Source organism: Mustelus asterias, chromosome 3, assembly GCF_964213995.1.
Source record: "Mustelus asterias chromosome 3, sMusAst1.hap1.1, whole genome shotgun sequence".
Taxonomy (NCBI): domain Eukaryota; kingdom Metazoa; phylum Chordata; class Chondrichthyes; order Carcharhiniformes; family Triakidae; genus Mustelus; species Mustelus asterias.
The window spans coordinates 110,292,966-110,312,862 of NC_135803.1; positions in this window are offsets into that span (position 1 = coordinate 110,292,966).

The window sequence follows — 19,897 nt, forward strand, 5'->3', positions numbered from 1 at the left end:
AAAATCTGCCACCAAGCTGGGGGAAACATTGGGAAGGCAGGTCCCTGATGTTAAATGTGTGCCAGAAACATAATATCAAGTAGAAGTATTTTGTGAGACTCATCTTAATTGTGTTGGCTATTTAAAGTGAAAATTTCCTTTCTACACAAGAATAATTTCCTGAAAAGTTATGTTTGAATTATGTTGATTTTGATTTGATTGTTGCAGTAAAAGGTTTAGAAATGAAAGTGGAATCTTGTCCATACGTTTCATTCCATTCCGATTGTTTGTGGATTCCCTTCTTTAAAAAAGTAATCTTCAGCCTTTTCTACAGAAAAGAGTCCCATCTCTCAGTCTTTTGTGTTCGGAATAGCTTCCCAGTTCTTGTATAGACCTGTGAATCTTTTTTGCATCTTTGTCAATGTATTTCTATCCTGTATATAATATAGAGATCAGAACTGTTCACAGTACTCCAGATGTTCTATGCAAGTTTAAAATAACTTCCCTGTGCTGAGTTTGCCTTTTTTATGACTGTGAACAAGCACAGTGATTTTTGTAACAGTACCCCAAGATTCCTTTGATTGTCTACAAACGTTTAAGAACAAAGAACAACAACAATACAGCACAGGAACAGGCCCTTCGGCCCTCCAAGCCCGTGCCGCTCCCTGGTTCAAACTAGACCATTCTATTGTATCCCTCCATTCCCACTCCGTTCATGTGGCTATCTAGATAAGTCTTAAACGTTCCCAGTGTATCTGCCTCCACCACCTTGCCCGGCAGCGCATTCCAGGCCCCCACCACCCTCTGTGTAAAATACGTCCTTCTGATATCCGTGTTAAACCTCCCCCCCCCGTCAACTTGAAGCTATGACCCCTCGTGAACGTCACCACCGACCTGGGAAAAAGCTTCCCACCGTTCACCCTATCTATGGCTTTCATAATTTTATACACCTCTATTAGGTCACCCCTCATCCTCCGTTTTTCCAGTGAAAACAACCCCAGTTTACCCAATCTCTCCTCATAACAAGCCCTTCCATACCAGGCAACGTCCTGGTAAACCTCCTCTGCACTCTCTCTAAAGCCTCCACGTCCTTCTGGTAGTGTGGCGACCAGAACTGGGCGCAGTATTCCAAATGCGGCTGAACCAACGTTCTATACAACTGCAACATCAGACCCCAACTTTTATACTCTATGCCCCGTCCTATAAAGGCAAGCATGCCATATGCCTTCTTCACTACCTTCTCTACCTGTGATGTCACCTTCAAGGATCTGTGGACTTGCACACCCAGGTCCCTCTGCTTATCTACACCCTTATGGTTCTGCCATTTATCGTATACCTCCCCCCTACGTTAGTTCTACCAAAATGCATCACTTCGCATTTATCTGGATTGAACTCCATCTGCCATTTCTTTGCCCAAATTTCCAGCCTATCTATATCCTTCTGTAGCCTCTGACAATGTTCCTCACTATCTGCAAGTCCAGCCATTTTCGTGTCGTCGGCAAACTTCCTGATCACCCCAGTTACACCTTCTTCCAGATCGTTTATATAAATCATGAACAGCAGAGGTCCCAGTACAGAGCCCTGCGGAACACCACTAGTCACAGGCATCCAGCCAGAAAAAGACCCTTCCACTACCACCCTCTGTCTTCTGTGACCAAGCCAGTTCTCCACACATCTCGCCACCTCCCCTTTATCCCATGAGATCCAACCTTTAGCACCAACCTACCATGAGAGACTTTGTCAAATGCTTTACTAAAGTCCATATAGACAACATCCACGGCCCTTCCCTCGTCAACCATTCTAGTCACTTCTTCAAAAAACTCCACCAGGTTAGTGAGGCATGACCTCCCTCTCACAAAACCATGCTGACTATCGTTAATGAGATTATTCCTTTCTAAATGTGCATACATCCTATCTCTAAGAATCCTCTCCAACAACTTCTCTACCACGGACGTCAAGCTCACCGGCCTATAATTTCCCGGGTTATCCTTCCTACCCTTCTTAAATAACAGGACCACATTAGCTATTCTCCAGTCCTCTGGGACCTCACCTGTGTCCAGTGACGAGACAAAGATTTGCGTCAGAGGCCCAGCGATTTCGTCTCTCGTCTCCCTGAACAGCCTTGGATAGATTCCATCAGGCCCTGGGGATTTGTCAGTCTTTATATTCCCTCAAAAACCTAACACTTCCTCCCTTGTAATGGAGATTTTCTCTAACGGGTCAACATTCCCCTCCGAGACACTCCCAGTCAACACATCCATCTCCTTTGTGAATACCGACGCAAAGTATTCATTTAGGATCTCCCCTACTTCTTTGGGCTCTAAGCATAATTCCCCACTTTTGTCCCTGAGAGGTCTGATTTTTTCCCTGACAACCCTTTTGTTCCTAACGTATGAATAAAATGCCTCGAGATTCTCCTTAATCCTGTCTGTCAAGGACATTTCGTGACCCCTTTTTGTCCTTCTAATTTCACGTTTGAGTTCTTTCCTACTTTCTTTGTATTCCTCCAGAGCTCCCTCCGTCCCTCCCTAGTTGGAGCTTTCTTGGTAGCACAGCCATTATTTTAAATTCATTCTCAGAATGTGGGTGTTGCTGGCTAGGCCAGCATTTATTTCCCATTCCAAATTGCCCTGAAGGGGTGATAAGCTGTCGCCTTGAACAGCTGCATTCCCTGTGGGGTACGTGCACCCACCATACTGTTTGGGAGGAATTCCAGGATCTTGACCCAGTGACAGTACAGGGATGGCGATAGATTTCCAGCTCAGGATGGTGAGTGGGAAACTCCTAAGCGGTGGTGCTCCCATGTGTTTGCTGTCTTTGTCCTCCTAGATGGTAGCAGTCAAGGGTCTGGAAGGAGACGGTGAGTTCCTGTAGTGCATTTTCTAGATGGTACATACTGCTGTTTGTGCATTGGTCATAGAGGGAGTGAAAGTTGTGGATGAGGCCCCATTCAAGCGGGCAGCCTTGTTCTACATGGCATGGAACTTCAGTGTTGTTGTAGCTGCACTCATCCAGTCAAATGGAGAGTATTCCATCACATTCCTGATTTGTGCCTTGTAGATGGTGTATTTATAGTATTTATTTGGCTAGTCTAGTTCAGTTTCTGGTTAATGATAACCTCCAGGATGTTGATAGTGGGCGATTCAGCAATGGTAATGCCATTCAATGTCAAGGGGCGATGGTTAGATTTTATCTTTTTAGAGATGGTCATTGTCTGGCACTGGTGTGGCAAACATGTTACTTGTCACTTGTCAGCCCAGGTCTGGATATCGTCCAGGTATTGTTGCATTTGGACATGGACTGCTTCAGTATCTGAGGAGTCATGAATGGTGCTGGACATTGTGCAATCATCAGAGACCCTATCTGACCTAATGTTCAAAGGAAGGTCATTGCTGAAGCAGCTGAAGCTGATTGAGCCGAGGACACGACCCTGAGGAACAGCTGCAGTGATGTCCTGGAGCTGAGATGATTGACCTCCAACAACCACAACCATCTTCCTTTGTGCTGGGTATGACTCCAACCAGCAGAGAGATTTCCCCCTGATTTCCACTGACTCCAGTTTTGCTCAGGCTCTTTGATGCTACACTCAGTTAAATGTGCCTTGATGTCAATGGCAATCACACTTACCAATCCTCTGGAGTTCAGTTCTATTGTCTATGTTTGAACAAAGGCTGTAATGAGGTCAGGGTATGAATGACCTTGGAGGAACCCAAACTGAGTATCAGTGAACAAATTATTGTGAAGCACGTGCTGCTTGATAGCATGATTGATGACCCCTTCCATCACTTGACTGATGATTGAAAATTAACTGTTGGGAATGTAATTGGCTGGGTTGGAATTGTCCTGCTCTTTGTGTATAGGACGCAACTCGTCAATTTTCCACATTGCCGGGTAGGTCCCAACATTGTAGCTGTTGTGGAACATTATCGGCACGCCGCATTATTCCAAATGGTTTTACGCCAGTGTGTTTTCCCACCAGCACGGCATAGAATCTGGCATGGGGGATTCAGGCATTCATCTGCATCCCATTAATGGATTGAGAATGAGATTCACGTCAGTCTCTGAGGGTTTTCTGACCAGTCATGACAGGCACCAGTGGAAAATCTCTCTGTAAATCACACCAACAGTTTGGTTCCCTGCCATATGCTTGCCCCCACATCCCCATTGAACCTGTTGATGGGGTCATGGGAGAATTCTACCCTTTATTTCCTTGGCTGCGCAGCTTGTAGGATTGTGAAATTAACAGGGAAAGGACAGAGAAGCAAGTATAAATTGAGTGGGTGAATGAAATGCACAATTAAGTACAGAAAGACAAATAAGGAAAATAAATATGAGATTAAGGAAGAGAGGGAAAAAATAGGCAAAAGAATAAATGTGTTTTAAAAGTCCAATAATTAATTCCCCCAAAGGACTAAGACTGAACACTTGGAATCATTTTCAGCAGTAGGTTTATGAACAATAATTAACAGTTATTATGCCATTAAAAGGTCAAGACTGATTTTTCTGTGGCAAGTTGACTTGCATCTATCATGTAAATAAAGTAACTTCAAACTAGTCAATGCAATGCTGAGGCAGGTAGTGAAAGGCCATTTTCTCGTGGCACCACAAGACAACTTGAGCAACTTTTTTTTTGAGTCTGATTATGCTTCTATCCATACTTTAAGTTTCTGTTGCACTTATACAACAGCAATCACCATTAACCTTACTGTTACTTTGACAGAAAGATTTAGGATAATGGCTTAGATGCTGTTCTTGGTGATGAACACCATAGGTTAGACCGTTATGCTCACCCATCCTTATAGGTGAATTCATGGCACAATTTGTAGGAACAATATGCCACAGCGAGCGTAGCAGTAGATGAACAGTGACACCATCAATCTCCTGACAGACACCTGAAGTACCAGGGCCCAAAACAGCACAGCCACTTACATTGAGAGATGCTGTAGTGGCTCTGATTTGATAACTTAGGGATCGGTCATTGTCTGTAGAGACAAAATATCCAAGTTGACTTTAATTCGATACATGAGTTTGTTGTATATAATAAACAAATAAATAAGTAAGTATTGTGAAGAGAACCATACACTTGGGGTTGTCTCTTGCGCTCCAAACAGTGCCTAGCCATATTTCATTACTGGTTGTAATCCATACTTAGTGCATAAGCTCAATAAATAATGTAAAACAATATCAAGGGAGGGAAACCAGAACATGCTTGGCTGTTAAAACAATTATATTATTGCTTAATTGAGATTTAAGATTCCAATGACGTTTTTTAAATGAGTTGGTAAAATTGTTACCTTCAGGCAAACTGCTGAGCAATTGAATATTTTACTTGATTCTGAACCTTTCCGTAATGGCGAAATGGTTATTGTGAATGTGGGAGCATTAATTCAACAAACTCAAACTTGCCATTGATCTTGATGGGGTTGGGGCGCAGGAAAGGCTGTGATCATTAATTGTTCAAGTAATTTGTTGGGCGCCTTTGGAGCAATACAACAGTCTCAGCAAATTATCATGCTGCATGAATAACAACCATACATCCCTGATATTTCTGAACCATATTCATGTTGTAGTGAGCCATTACTATGTCACAAGTTTCCAGAAAGCTCAGACCTAATAGGTGTTGACTAACATCTCCTAGAGATATCCGTACCTTGGATGTTGAATAGGATTCTTTTCAAAAGCATTCAGGATGGGGTTAACTAAATCAAAAGCTAATTGAAATGACTCCTGTTGTAATATGGGTCCTTCAGATGTCGCAATGATGAGATCTTGAGACTTCTGTATTTAAACATAAACCATTTTTAAAAATCTTAACTATGCATCGATCGGGCATCAGGCATGGAGCTACTTCTCCATGCAGGTAGACTTCCAGAGCATTTTCTCTGTCTGTTACCATGTGACTCTATACATCATATCATGCATGGTGCTGTTCTCTAGTCCCATGTTAACCATCGCTCTGCCACAAAAAAGGAAATTTCTCATTCAAAGTGGCAAGTTTGATTGAGACAGTCTCGTGATAAAGCTGATAGAGGGTCAGCTATCAATTTCTGCCTTGTTGCCCATCTCTTTATTCAAATCTCAAACATACTGTACAAAGAGAGATGCAGAAAGGTTTAATCTTCTAATTTAGTGTTGGTCAGTTCTGACATTGCTGATTAGTAAAGGAGCTAAGATGTACTTCAGAGTGAATTTTTTAATATATTGCTGTGTTTCATGATATGTGGAGCATTAGGAATTACATTGAATATTGATAGTAAAGTCTCGTTTATTTTGCTTGTACATTATGAGAAACACAGCAGCTTGTTGGTTTATGATTAACCTTGTGTGTCAATAGATTCTTAGTCCACCCACCATCTGAATGATAGGAAACATGTACATGGTAGCATGTGCAAAAGCACAATATACTATATAGCACAGAAAAGGGATTTTGTTGTGACAGTTCCAGGATAACAGCATTCATTTAATTAGATATTGAGCAGTTACCATACACTTAATATTATGGAGGATGCTAGATCTGTTTACGGAAGTGGCCAATGATGCGAAAGCTCAGACCATCTAAGATAGAGTCACCAATAAAAACCTAACTCATTTTGCCCTCTCTCGTGCTCACCCTCCTTTCCAATGAAGATCAACGTGAGCTTGAGGAATAGCACTTCGTCTTTTGATTAGGCACTTGGAGCCCAGAGGTTGTAATATGAAGTTCAACAATTTCAGCTCATTATCTTTACTCCCATTTCGCTCAGATGTTAGCTATTGGTTATGATTCTGCTATTCCCCTTTATATGTCCTCCAGCCCTATCTTTTTGTTTCTTGTCTCTTTTGCCTTGCATCATTATCCTTTTATAATTTCATTTTTTTTTTCTTTGTTCACGGGACATGGGTGTCACTGGTTGGGCCAGCATTTATTGCCCATCCCTAGTTAAAGGTCAGCCACATTGCGATGGACCTGGAGTCACATGTAGGCCAGACTGGGTAAGGATGGCAGATTTCCTTCCCTGAAGGACATAAATGAACCAATTGGGATTTTACAACAATCAACAGTGGTTTCATGGTCATCATTAGAATTTTAATTCCAGATTTTTGTTGAATTAAAATTTCACCATCTATGGCAGGTCTCTGAATTAGTCCAGTGACAATACCACTATGCCACACATTTTATGCCTTGCAAACTATAACAGACCTTCACTTTTGATCTGCCCTCACCTTGCCTATAAACTTGCTTAAAACCTCTATTGCATCACTAATATTTTCTGGTTCTGACAAAAGGTCATCAACTTGAAAGGTTAAGCAGCACATCCTCAGTCCTGCAGAGGTTGGCTTGAAGGCAGCATCAGGAGGAAGGTAGAATAGGAAGGAAGTAGGTAATGTTGCTGGAGGTGGGATGGAAATGGCAAGTTATCTGCATAGCGTAGGCTGGAAGATAATTTGTTTTTTAAATGTTTATTTGTAACCAGATTGGGGATGTCCTTGAGGTCATCTGGGCAGCAAATGGATACTCATTGAGGGTGCTGACAGGTGGCTGGCCAGGGTCCCGTACTGACCAAGTCCCCTGTACTGACCAAACCCTATTCTCCCTGGCCAATGAAAGGACATTTTCTGTTTTACTTTCAGATTTTCAAAACCACAGCAATTGTAATTTCCTATATCTTCTCTTTATAGAATGATGGGCTTTTTTGGAGGAAGTGGTATTTATTTCCATATTAGATATCTTAGTTCACATGATAGTTTACAATTAAAAGTAATTTTGTATCAATTGCAGGTTTTTGTTATATTTGAGGGTGTTTCAGTACAACGTCATGCGATAGCAGAAGGATGCCACCATCCTCTAAAGCCATTGCTAGTTTCGGAAAAATAATGAAGTGTGTCAGAAGAAGCCCAAAGAGCATGGGGGCTAGTGGACATCAGCAGAGGCCGTTTAGAGGGCTCCCTGCTGGGCACCACAGCCTCCGCTTCTCCAGGGACAGGATTTCCAGAAATCGGCACAGAGCTGATATAAATATTTAAATTCTCATTTCATTCCTTTAGTGGGCCCGGGATGGAAGTCTCCAGGCCCACTAGCATCTTCCCCCCCTCCGCCCCCAGTGGGGTTTACAACAGCTCCCCACTAACGGAGAACTGGTGGTCAACCCCACTGGAGTGAAGGGAGGCCATAGGGGCCCCACTAGGAGGTTGGGGCTAAGGGGGGGTTGCTCCCTGGGCATTGCCAGCCTGCCAGTGCCAGCCTGGCCCCCTGGAATTGCCCACAGAGCAAAGTGGCAATATCCAAAGAGGCACCTTGGCACTCCCCTTGGCATCGGGCACTGCCAAGCAGGTGGCACCTATTGGGGGAGCCTATGGGGGGGGACGATTGGTGGGAGTAGGGAGTAGCCTTCTGCTGCCACTCTGCACTTGGGATTGATGGATTGCAGGTAGAGGGAGGGAAGTGGGTGGTCGGAGGTTGCCCATCCTGGTGTATGGGGAGGAGTTGTTGGGGCTGCTGGATTTGGCGAGGGGTGTGGTATGGGGTGGTCAGGACTGCCGAAGGGGTATTATCGGGGAGATTGGGGCTGGGAAGCCTGCGATCGGGATTGGGGGCGGAGGGGGGGGGGGGAGCGGTCACACGGCCATCGAGGCAGGGTTGTTGTGCTGGCCAGTGACTGAGCGGCTGGCAGTGCGGGGCTACTGCACATGCACCGATCTTCACTCTGATAGATTGGAGCATGAACAATGGCCCGCTTAGTGCTATGCTGCCAGCCTCTCCAGCGGGAATAGGCCACACGCCCAGATTTTCAACGTGAATCTCGCTAGGACACTCTGCGGTGCTCAGAGTATGGGAGATTCGTTTTGAAAATCCCGCTTTAAAAAAACCCAGCGGGAGTTACACCAGTTTTTACGTGAATTTGGAATTAGAATTTTTTGAGGAGAATCACCACCCCACCTCCCAATATGCATATGTCTGATGATGGCAGGAGTGTCTAATTGAGTCATAGAGCAATACAGCACAGAAACAGACCCTTCCGCCCAACCGGTCCATGCAGACCATGATGCCCTCCCAGCTAATCCCAATTACCCACGTTTGGCCCATATCCCTCTAATCCTTTCCCATCCACATACTTATCCAAATTCTTTTTAACTGTTGCTATTGTGCCTGCCTTAACCACTTTCTCTGGCAGCTCATTCCATATATGCACCACCCTCAGTGTGAAGAAGTTGCCCCTCAGGTCCCTTTTAAATCTTTCCCCTCTAAATCTATGCCCTCTAGTTTTCAATTCCCCTTCCTTGGGGAAAATACCATGTGTGTTCATCCTATCTATGCCCCTCATGATTTTCTACAACTCAGTAAGATCACCCCTCATTCTCCTATGTTTCAAGGAATGAAATCCTAGCCTGGCCAACTTCTCCCTACAATTCAGGCCCACTAATCCTGGCAACATCCTCATAAATCTTCTTTGCAGTCTTTCTAGGTATCAATGTCCTTCCAAAACAGGGTGACCAAAACTGTACACAATACTCCAAGTGCAGCCTCATCAACAACTTGTACAACTGTAACATGATGTCTCAAATCCTATACTCAGCGCCCTGACTGATGAAGGCCACTGTACTAAACACCTTCTTCACCACCTTGTCTATCTGTGACGCCGCTTTCAACGAGCTGTGTACTTGTACTAATCTAATAAATATTGCCTTTACATCAATTAAATGCTTCAGCGTGCAGATTGGACAAGTGATAAACCCAGATTGTTTTCTGTACATACTTCCAGTTTCATATTATCTGGCAAAATTACAAATCATGTGGTTGAGTAAAATGTCAATATTTGGTGCACATCTACACATATAATGCATTTTCTTTTCAGATAAATGTATAACTTGAAGGTAATGGGATCGACTATTAACTATTGTAAATTTGTATTGCATTTACTTTCAATTATTATCATTCTGCTGTCTGAGAAAGAACAATTCAGGATATTGTTTGGCAATACTTGAGAAAGAAGAAGCCGCACAAAATTTTACATTACAAGTAACATGATGTGTTTAAATGCCGTTTATCCTTTTATTGTGTACACAGCAAACCATTTTCAGGAACATGGTGGTACAGTGGTTAGCACTGTTGCCTCACAGCACCAGGGACCCGGGTTCAATTCTGGCCTCAGGTCACTGTCTGTGTGGAGTTTGCACATTCTCCCCGTGTCTGCGTAGGTTTCCTCCGAGAGCTCTGGTTTCCTCCCACAGTCCAAAAATGTGCAGGTTAGTCTGATGGGCCATAATAAATTGCCTCTTGCTGTCAGGGGGATTAGGAGGCTAAATATGTGGGGTTATGGGGATGGGACCTGGGTGGGATTGTTGTTGGTGCAGGCTCGATGGGCCAAATGGCGGCCTCCTGCACTGTAGATTCTATGAAACACTTCCATAAAATTGACCTGGAAAAGAAAGGAGAGTGCCCTGCTAACTAGAATATGGTTTGGCTGTCCCTTTATATCAACATATCAGTGGCATTGTTCTCTAATTATTTGCTTGGTGAACCAAAGAGAGATTTCTGCAGAAATCTAAATGTTGGGTTGTAAGTTCAGACTTGTCTGAAAAGGAACTTGCACTGAATTACACCTGTCATCATGAATAATGGAGTTGGGATGCGTTCAGTTTTTGTCTCCAGTTCCTTCATTCTTTGAGCAAATTCTCTGAATCATGACTACCTAATTCACCTTTTCTGAACCATTGGACTTTTTGGTTTACAGCAAATCAAAATGCTCACTTTTAAAATGGGCAGATAGTTATATTGGTTAAATCCTGATAACCATTAGTCATTTGTGTTCATGTCAATTTCAGAGTTGCCAGTTATATAGTGTCTTACAAATTTGTTTATTTCTGGAAGAAACAGCTGTGTTTTCTCACCTGTGATATTGTATGACTGAAACACTGATGAAAAACTGATGCATGTTTTAAAGAATTTGGGGATGCTATATTTTAGATAATACGTTAAACCAAGGTCTCATCTTCCCTCTCATGCTTGTAAAAGAAATCCTATGGGGCATTTGAAAGTGATTACTTATGATTACATAGGATATACAGTGCCGAAACAGATGATGCTGTCTAACCAGTTCATGCTGACATTTATGCCCCACTTGAGCCTCCTGCAATCTTTCCTCATCTAAATCTATCATCATAACTCTATTCCATTCTTCATAAATACTTGTCTTGCTTCTCCATAAATGCATCTACCATTCCCTGTGGTAGTGAGTTTCACATTCTTACCATTCTTTGGGTAAAAAAGTTTATTCTGCATTCCTTATTCTATTTCTCGGTGACTGTCTTATTTTGATGATCTCTATGTTCATCCGCATATGAGGAAACGTTCATCTGTATTAACTCTATCAAAACCATCCATAATTTTCAAGACCTTTATTAACTCATCTATCAACCTTTTTCAAGAGAGAGGGGACCCAATCTGTCAATCCATTCCTGGTATGTATACGCGTACATTTTTGATATCATCCTCGTAAATCTCTGCATCCTTTCCAGTGCTTCTATATCAAATCAGAACTGGTTAGACCAGACCTGTATGCACCAGTAAGCCAAATCTTCTGCTGTGGTGCCATGAATATCTTCTGAGTTACCCGCAACTGTCTTCTGAAGATAGCTCTTGATTATGTTTGTGGATCTGATTAGGAGCTCCACACTTGCATGATGAGGATGCTTTAATCTTCTGCCTACAAAGAAGGAGTCAGCTTCTACCGTTGAGACAGCTGTTGGTTGTTCACTGTTTCAGTTTTACGGTCTCCATCATTACATCAGCTGAGATCAGTTGACCTACCGCAAAACAGTGATCAAAACTCTTAAACCCTCCTTTGTCTGACACAGTATCATCGAGGTAACAGACATGTCCGTGCATCTTTATTCAAATACAATTTTGCACTGCTTTTTTTGTATCAGTCTACTTGTGTATACTGTAAACAAATAATGCTGTATTTTACAGTGCCTAGTTCAGGCTATTAGATATGAAATGTTACCATATGACACCCTGGAAAGAGTGCTGTAATGTAAGCATTGAGAAACTATATTTTAATATGTAATTACATTCTTGTGGTGTTAGTGTATCTTTAAGATATGTTTTTTTAAAATCATGTTCTCTGCAGCTCTGAGCTCTCGTTGTGGCACCGGGTTGTCTATGATGAGTCCTTTTATTGCTCCTTAAGTGGCTTAGATGGGGGTTGTTTATTTTTACTCTGGGAATTAGTTTTATGATCCTGCATTATCAGGAGGAAAACTGGTTGGCAGGTCAGGTGACAAGAGCGCTTTCATTTTCAGTTCTGTGCTGCAGGATTTGGTTTTAGAAGGGACATCAAGCTGGAAAGAGGTGTCTCTCTCTCTCTCTCTCTCCCTGGTTTTGGGAGGTTCTGCTAGTTTAGCTGAAAGCCTTCCTGGAGTAGAATTTCTGCTGTTGGTGGCTTGACCAGGGATTCTCCCTGGTCTGGGAAGCTGATTTGACTTAACACTATTTTGAGTGTTTCAGGAGAACTGCAGCATTCATCCGAAGGACTCGGTACCAGTAGTATCACATGAACAAAAGTCTTTGCTGTGTTAAACCTGTGGAAAGGGTTTTGTCTAATTTTGTCTAGTTTGGTTTTGATTGGAACGTGTTAGATATATTTGTTAAGGGTTATACATTATTGTGGTTGTTTTTTTGTTTACAGTTGATAAAAGTTATTGCTAATTTTCTTTCTATACATGTTAATTATATTCTTAAATAAACAACTCCCTGGTTGGTTATTTGAATCATACCTGAGGTGAACCGTACCATACTTCTAGACAAATTCAAAGTGCAAAATTTATGATCCAGGCGGGCTTCATAAAACATTGTGGAGTTTCTGACCTGAACCATAACAATCTGCTAAACTATAGATTCCAGAATGTAGTAAACTTCTTTCAATGAATTAATAGTACAATTGTCCTCCAAACCAGGACACACTCTGTTGTCACCATATCTAAAACCTTCAGTTTTTAATAAATATATCGATGAATTCGCATTGCTAACCAGCTAGCCAGTCTAAAGTGAATTATATCACAGTATTGCAGGCTGTCTTCATAATTCTTCAGTAATATCAGAGGACAATTAGCCATATATTAGCCAGCTTTTTTCACCTGATCAAATCCATTGGAGTTGTTAACTAAAATATCTCCAGTTGTATTTGGCCTACCGAGTGAAGAATTGAAAGTGTTCAGCTGATTGATTGTTGAAAAAAATATATACAAGTACTTGCCTCTGGCATAAACACCATCATAAAAACATTTTATGAATGTTTCATATTCACTTGCATAACAATGAATTCTTGATCCAGGTTTAGCATTTAAATATATAATCCTACTCCAAGCATGAACTAGTCGCCACTCATCTGTGTTTTCATTACTGTGCACAGAGAATATTCCATTCAGCACATAGCAGTCATCCTTTGTGCACTAAAACTTTTCTGTGATTTTGTTCTAGCACAAAGGGTTAAATTAGCAAAACTATAAATGTTGCAAATAATTTTGAAGCATTTGGTCCAGATCGGTCTCGGTGAAAAGTACTCAAAATGTGTGATTTTTACTGTGGGGAGGGGAATCAGTGTGGGATAGAGGCAGGCCCATTGACCCTGGAGCAAAGCCTAGGTGGTCACGAGAAAGAGCAGGTACCAGGACGGTCAGGTTAGAAGGCCCGCCTATGGTTTGTGACTTTGTACCAGTTGTTTTAAAAGTTGTCAAGTGTCCTGTCCCTCCCATCTACCATCCATACCTCCACTCATGTCCCCCATGGGAAATCATTTCACCCACCCTCTCATGGACCCTTATTCACTCCATTTCACCTCCAGTATTTACCATAGGCAGACCTCCAGAGTCATGTGGAGAAGAGAAAATAAAATAAGCTAACAATCACAGTATTGCAGGTTGTCTTCATAACTCTTCGATAATATTGGCCGTATACCTTCAGGAGTTTTTGCCGACTCTATCAACTAGTGATTCCAACACTGTGCATTCAGGCCTATGATCCAGCCAAAATGGGCTACACGATCATAGAATCCCTGCAGTGCAGAAGGAGGCCATTCGGCCCACTGACTCTATGACAGAGCGTCTTACAAAGGCCCTCTTCCCCACCCTATCCCTGTAACCTCATGTATTTACCTTGGCTAATCCATCTAACCTACACATCTTGGGACAGTAAGGAGCAATTTACCATAGCCAATCCACCTATTCTGCACATCTTTGGAATGTGGGAGGAAACCCACGCAGACACGGAGAGAATGTGCAAACTGCACACAGAAATGAACCCGGGTCTCTGGTGTTGTGAGGTAGCATTGCTAACCCTTCTGCCACCCATGTTTGAATTCAGCACTGAGTTCAGGGTGCGTTTGGGTTTCCATTCTGTGTGAATCTCACCCTGTTCTATTTTCCCCACTTGTAAAATGTGATTCAACCAAAAATTCGGATGAGACTTCTGCATCCGGGCCCCACCCACCATTTTTAAAGATCCATGGGGTCTTCCTGACTCTACAAAAATCTGGCTCTATGATATTTAGCAACAGCTTTGCACCTATGATTCTGCTGAATAAGTTATTTGTAGATACTTTATTATACTTACAGTTAAAACATTTATTACAGTTCTGTGTAATTTGAATTTTCTGGTGTATTTACAATGCATTAAATCTTAATTTAATGTCCTGTAAAATGTTTAAAACAAAGATATCCATTGTATAAATGCACCAACCTCTCATCATGACAATGTTGATCATTCAGGGGGAATAAAGAACAAAATTGCATTTATACTTCACTGTTTGAATCAACGGGATGTTCCAAAGCATAGCCAATTAGCTATTCTGAAGTGCAGTCACTGTAGTTTGGTAGGCAAACGACCAGTTAGTCCGTGGTATTGATTAAACGAAGAATGTAAGACATGATACCCAGAGAACTCTAGGTTATTTGTGAATAGTCACATTAGATTTTATATCCATGTGAAAAAGCAGATGTGAATTTATTTTAACACCCATCTGAAAGACAGAGGCCAGGATTCTCAAAAACATTTCTAAGTCCCTAATTTGCAGGAAATTGGGAGTAAATCCTGCTAGTTTTTTTCGCATGATTACCAGAGTGAATCTCTGACACTCCATGCACTACAGAGTACCCTAGCGTGATTCACTATGGAAATCTGGAGGCAGGGCCTATTCCCGACTGGCAGCATAGCGCTGAGTGGGTCACTGCGCAAGTGCCAATCTGTCAGTGCAGAGATTGGTGCATGAGCATGGCCCCGCATTGCTGGCCTCTAGATTGCTAGCCAGCCTGATCACTGGCCTTCCCCACAACCTCCCATTACTGGCTGCCCGGACCTCTCTGGGGCAAGCCCCAATGTCCCCGGCCCTGCCCCCACCCCCACCCCCACCAACCCCAATCTCTCCGATAACCTCCTTCCCACCCAGATGGCCAGCCCCAATAGCTCTCACACCCTCCCTCTGCTGCGATCCCAAGTGCAGAGTGGCAGTGGGAACCCCTGCCCCCTCTGGCCCCACCCAGTGGGCAGTGCCAAGGGGGCCCTTGGGCAGTGCCAGTTTGCCCCTAGGGCATTTCCAGGATGCCTGGCTGACACTGTAAAGGGACATTCTCCCTCCCTCCCCCTTACCCCTGACCAACTCAGGGGTGGGGGGGGGGCATCCTCAATGTGCTCTGTTCGCTCCAGTGGGGTCGGCCGCCTGTTCCCCATTAGTGGGGAGCAGTAGTAAACCCAGCTGGAGTGAATCACTCCTGGCAGGGGGGGGAGACACTAGCGGGCCCAGAGAATTCAGTGCTGGGCCCACTAATGAAATGGAAATCCCAATTTCAATGTTGTAATCAGCTCCATGCCTGAAATCGACGCGGGGCTGATTACACTGGAAATCTCAGGCTGGAAGATGCACGGAAGCCATGACACCCAGCGGGAAGCCCACAAAACGGCCTCCGCTGATGTCTCCCGACTGGCTGGGAGAATTGCCCCCAGCATGTCCAATAGTGCAGTACCCCTCAGTGTCATCCTAAATGATGTGTTCAGGTCCTGGACTGAGGATTGCGTAAACAACTTCTAACTCTAATGTCTAAACCAAATTGAAATTGAGGGTGACTAATTCTGTTTTTAAAAAAATTATATTCAATTTTTTTAGAACTGTATTTGGTATTAAAAAATGAAGCAGAGAGGAGCAAACACATTTTCAGCAACTCTGCTTGTAACTTAATTGGTGCCAGTGAAAATTATTCAGATGGTCTCTTAAGTGAATCTTGGCTTGCGAACAAAACTAATATTTTGCTGTGATGAGCCAAAGACCTGTGCATAAGTCATGTCAGTAGGGTGATAACTATCTTGTTTCAAAGTTAAATTTTTGGTTTCCAAATACATCATTGGAATATTGCAGTCCTTTTTGCCTCCTGCTTTTTTTCTAATGTAATGTTAAATGACCAGTTAGCTAATTTATCCAAATTTCTGATGCAAAGAACCTAATTAATAGTAATTATTGTTGTGATATAATGTGAATGTCCCCTTAAAGAGAAGACTGCTGTCAGACACAGCCACCTCAGTAGGATGCGATGCAATATTCCCATGATGTGTCTGCAAGCAGTAGAGTCGAGATTATATATATGATGCTTACCCTCCTTTGCTTCAAATAATAAACCCACATTATAGTTCCATCAATCCGTGTATGATTAACACATTTATCTTTAAAATAAGAAGAATGTTATGCTTATTGTGATGCTGTTGACCTGCAGGTATAGCTGGACCCTGTAATTCTTGTTCTTTTGTGTTACCCTGTGTGGTGGACCTCAGTTGTGCCTTTGTCCTATATGGACCACCGTTGTGTGTGTTTGTCATACCTGGACACATCCCCTTCCAGTTTGGTTCCTCCCCTCAGCACCTAGTATAAAGGTGGCTGTCTCCTCCCCCTTGTTCAGTCCAGGTCGGTTAATTGTTGGGATCTGCTCCTGATTCTGTTGTGAATAAAAGCCTACACTTATATTGGCATATCGGTAGTCTTTCGCCTTATTGATAGTGCATCAATTTTATTCACAACAGTTACTAGTATGGAGCAGTTTCTAAAACCCGACAAGTTAGCTTTAGACCCTCAAGAGGTTGGAGCCTCTGATAAATTTGATCATTGGTTGGACTGCTTCGAAGCATTCGTCGACACCGCTACGGCCATCGACACCGACGCTGCTAAACTCCACGTGCTCCGCGCCCGGGTAAGCGAAACTGTCTATGGAATCTTCCGGGACGCTGCTACTTACGCGGACGCTATCGAACTCCTAAAAGGGCAGTTCCGAAAGAGCCCTAACGTGGTTTACGCCAGACACCTCCTAACTACCCGCAAACAGCAGCCAGGAGAATCGTGCGCCCAATTTCTGCGCGCCCTGCGAGTCCTCGCCCGAGCATGCGACTGTAAGGCTGTTTCAGCAGCTCAGAACACGGAGGATCTGATCCGCGACGCCTACGTTGCGGGCATTGAGTCTACATACATCCAGCAGCGTCTGCTGGAACAAGATGACCTAGACCTCCGGAAAACGGCCACGATGGCTGAAACGTTAGAAGCAGCCTCCCATAATCTCGGGTCTTACCTTGGATCCCGTTCCACCGACGGCTCCACTGCGACGGCTGCTCCAGCAGGGCCCAAATGTTACTTTTGTGGCCTCCCTAAGCACCCTCGGCGTCACTGCCCGGCAAAGGACGCGATTTGCTCCGGATGCGGTAAGCTAGGCCACTTTGTTAAAGTCTGCAGAGCAAAGCCGCTTCTGAAGACTCGTGGAGCCATGTGTGCTCCGAGGGCGCGGCCATCTTTGATGCAGGCGGCGGCTGCGCGCGAATCGCCATCTTGGATGCGGTCACCGGAAGTGCGGGAATCGCCATCTTTGATGCGGTCACCGGAAGTGCGGGAGTCGCCATCTTTGAGACTGGCATCAAGGCAAGCTGAGCAGGAAGCTTCATCCGTGACGTCATCAGACGGCGACGAAGATGGATTCTTCTTTAATTCAACAGTGGCATCGATTTGCCTGGACCAGTCGCAGCCTCATCAACTCTCCAAGTCCATAATGGAGATCAAGGTAAATGGTTATGCAGAAAACTGCCTGTTTGACTGTGGGAGCACGGAAAGTTTTATACACCCTCGCACAGTGCGTCAATATGCCCTTCCCGTGCGACCCTGGAGCCAGACCATCTCCATGGCCTCGAATTCTCACTCAGTGGAGGTCCTCGGGTGCTGCTTGGTGACGCTGACGGTACAGGGCACAGTCTACGAGCGTTTTCGGCTCCTCGTGCTGCCGCGACTCTGCGCAGCTGTACTGCTGGGGTTAGATTTCCTCAGCCATCATAGGAGCGTCACCCTGCAGTATGATGGCCCTTATCCCCCGCTCTCCATCTGCCAGGCACCGTCACTGCAGCGCCCCTCGCGCACCACCTGCAGTCTCTCGACCCTCAAGATCACCCCCCCCCCGTTATTTGATAACCTCACCCCGGATTGTAGGCCTATAGCCACCAAGAGTAGGCGCTATAGTGCGGATGACCGGGCCTTCATTCGGTCCGAGGTACAACGTTTGCTCCAGGAAGGGATTATCCAGGCCAGCACCAGCCCCTGGAGGGCGCAAGTGGTCGTAGTTAAATCGGGGGAGAAACACCGCATGGTGATTGACTACAGCCAGACCATAAACAGGTATACCCAACTAGATGCATATCCTCTTCCCCGTATCGCAGACATAGTCAACCGCATCGCGCACTATAGGGTTTTTTCAACGATCGATTTGAAATCGGCTTACCACCAGCTCCCTATCCGCTCGGAGGATCGCCCATACACTGCCTTTGAGGCGGATGGCCGCCTCTACCAGTTCCTCCGAGTCCCCTTTGGTGTCACCAATGGGGTCTCAGTCTTCCAACGGGCCATGGATCAAATGGTGGACCAGCACGGACTACGGGCCACTTTCCCGTATCTGGATAACGTCACCATCTGCGGCCATGACCTGCAGGACCATGATGCCAACCTACAAAAATTCCTTCGTACGGCCACTCTCCTGAACCTCACATACAATGAGGCGAAGTGTGTTTTCCGGACACGCCGCCTCGCCATCCTTGGGTACGTGATAGAAAATGGTGTCCTTGGCCCCGACCCAGCCCGTATGCGTCCCCTTATGCAGCTTCCCCTCCCTACTACCCTCAAAGCACTGAGGAGATGCCTGGGCTTCTTCTCCTATTATGCCCAGTGGGTTCCCCGTTACGCAGATAAAGCCCGTCCGCTCCTAAAATCGACCTCTTTTCCCCTGGCGGAGGAGGCCTGTCGGGCCTTCGATGACATCAAAGCGGACATCGCGAAGGCCGCGATGCACGCTGTGGACGAATCCATCCCATTCCAAGTGGAAAGTGATGCGTCTGACTTTGCCCTAGCTGCCACCCTTAACCAGAGGGGCCGTCCGGTGGCCTTCTTTTCCCGGACCTTACAAGGCCCTGAGATTCGACACTCCTCGGTCGAGAAGGAGGCCCAGGCCATCGTGGAAGCCGTCCGGCACTGGCGCCATTATCTCGCGGGCCAACGATTCACCTTAATTACGGACCAGCGGTCAGTTGCCTTCCTGTTTAACACCAGGCAAAAGGGCAAGATTAAGAATGACAAGATCTTGCGGTGGAGGATTGAGCTCTCCACCTACAGATATGACATCATGTACCGGCCTGGGAAGCTCAATGAGCCCCCAGATGCCCTGTCCCGTGGATCATGTGCCACTGCCCAACTAGACCAGCTACAGTCCCTCCATAACGACCTCTGTCACCCGGGTGTCACCAGATTTTTCCATTTTGTCAAGTCCCGTAACCTGCCCTTCTCCCTTGAGGAAGTCCGGACGATTACCAGGCAATGCAGGGTCTGCGCTGAGTGCAAACCGCAGTTCTACCGGCCAGGTAGGGCGCACCTTGTAA